The following is a 1,794-nucleotide window of genomic DNA, read 5'->3' as shown; positions in this document are numbered from 1 at the left end:
TGCTGAAAAGCAGTGCTGCTCACATGGTTTGAGCTGATGCCCCTGCAGTGTCTTGCTGGAAAAGGACTCAACACATCAGCATGTGCTCCAGTTCTAGGGTTTGTTTGTCTGTGTCTTCTGCATATCATAGATCTTTGAGATGTAAGAGAACAGTTCATGAATGTGATAATGTAAAAGGTACTGACCGGTACCTTTAAAGGGTTTATTCATTTTTGTAACATAATGTTAATTGACTGCTTCGTCTCATCACAGTATTACTTGTAAATATATAGTAAATATTATTGATACACCATTTGTCTTTTATTTAAATCCAGGCTGCACAGTAAATGCTATTTTTTACATAAGTATATAAATGAATTTATATCAGTTCTGTTTGCAAGTTTATTGTAAGATCATTCAGCTCCAGCAATTATTTTGTTATTTAGAATTTACTCTAAAAGTGTACTTTGGCATTTAAAACTGATCAATGGTTACTTTTATTGCTGCCATTCTAATCTCCAGAGCTCCTCTACCCAGGGGATTTATTCCATAGTAAACCTGGATGTGAATTGAGCCATGTGAGCAAGTGTCCCCCGGACTACTGAGTGAAGCTGCTGTGGATTTACAGCCTCCTTTTCTGCAGAGGTAACATCTCATGCAGATGAACTCTCAGAATAAATTACCTTATTTTACAGTGGCTTTTCTCAAAATCTGTCTCAGTTCCTGGTCAGTTACAGAAGCTGCTGTAACATCCCTCCCATGCCAATGTTTTGGTGGAACCTTGTCGCTAAAGAAGGAGCTGAACTCTCTTTCAATCTAACATGACTTGTGCTATCACTTGACATTTTCACTGGGTTCTGTGTCACTATGGAGATGGGATCAGGCTTTGTTACTGAAGACTCTGTTACTGTTGTATTTCAGCCACAAGACTGGCCTCCCATCACAATAACTAAAAGCCTTAAGACCTTAAAAAGGTTCAAAATAGGGTTCTTTACTTTTTCAAAACCTTAACGTTTTTTTAACCCATCCCTTCTGTGTTTATCTTCAGCTGCCAGCAGCCTGAGGTGCTTCCCTATCCCATGAGGACTTCTGAGCATTGTGCAGAGTAAGGCAGGCCTTGTGGAAAGCAAAAAAAGCACTGTGCTGTGGGTACTGTACTAGCCTACTCTTTCCTTTAGGGAATCCAGCAAGTGATCCAAGAGATAGCCATAACATTTTGACAGAAAAACAGTGGCTACCATGAAACAAACCAGGACATCAGAAAGATGTAGCTTTGTTTTTTAATTGCAAGAGATTTTTGAGCTGTTAGGTGACCTGGTTATCTTTTGGAAGCTTTTTTGTGATACCTGCATGACATCATTACTAAGTGTCTCTTGCCATTTGATAATAAAGCTGTTATATAAAATCTGAAATGCTGTATTTTTCGATTATAATGAAGCATTCTGAACTTCCGACTAAGCTGAATTTTTTATTAACCTGTTTAAAAGGGCTGAGTTCTTCTTAAATGGGATTTTTAATGACTGATGAGAAATTAAACTGTAGATGAGATTAATTCTGTTTCTACCTTTATTTAAAAATAAATAGGTAAATTCGACTTATCTCTGGAATTAATTTCTCACAGCAGTAATTTTGAAAAGCTTTTCTGGTTTGCAGTGAGAGGCAACTGGGTCTATCTTCTGTCTCTTCAAATACATCTATTTTCACAAATTGCCTTTTTTTTTCATTAATCCCTTGTGGAAAACTCCTGTGCCAAAGTTATTGCAGCTTCATTCACCTTCCCTTAATATTCTGTCAAGGCCAGTTTATGAAATGCTT

At 37.3% G+C, this 1,794-nt stretch overlaps 1 protein-coding gene across 1 annotated transcript in view; it reads left to right on the top strand.

Annotated features, from left to right (window-relative positions):
- The window catches only part of TMEM41B (transmembrane protein 41B), a 12,411-nt gene extending 10,838 nt beyond the window's left edge, over positions 1-1,573 (top strand). Inside the window, exon 8 of the mRNA XM_014309239.2 lies at positions 1-1,573. This exon is cut by the window's left edge and continues 1,405 nt beyond it. The gene's annotated coding sequence lies outside the window, so the exon portion shown is untranslated.
- Positions 1,574-1,794: the final 221 nt, after the last annotated feature.

The sequence above is a fragment of the Geospiza fortis genome, unplaced genomic scaffold (assembly GCF_000277835.1).
Source record: "Geospiza fortis unplaced genomic scaffold, GeoFor_1.0 scaffold450, whole genome shotgun sequence".
Taxonomy (NCBI): Eukaryota; Metazoa; Chordata; class Aves; order Passeriformes; family Thraupidae; genus Geospiza; species Geospiza fortis.
The sequence above is the reverse complement of the archived record's forward strand: the minus strand, read 5'-3'. Positions and strand labels throughout refer to the sequence as shown.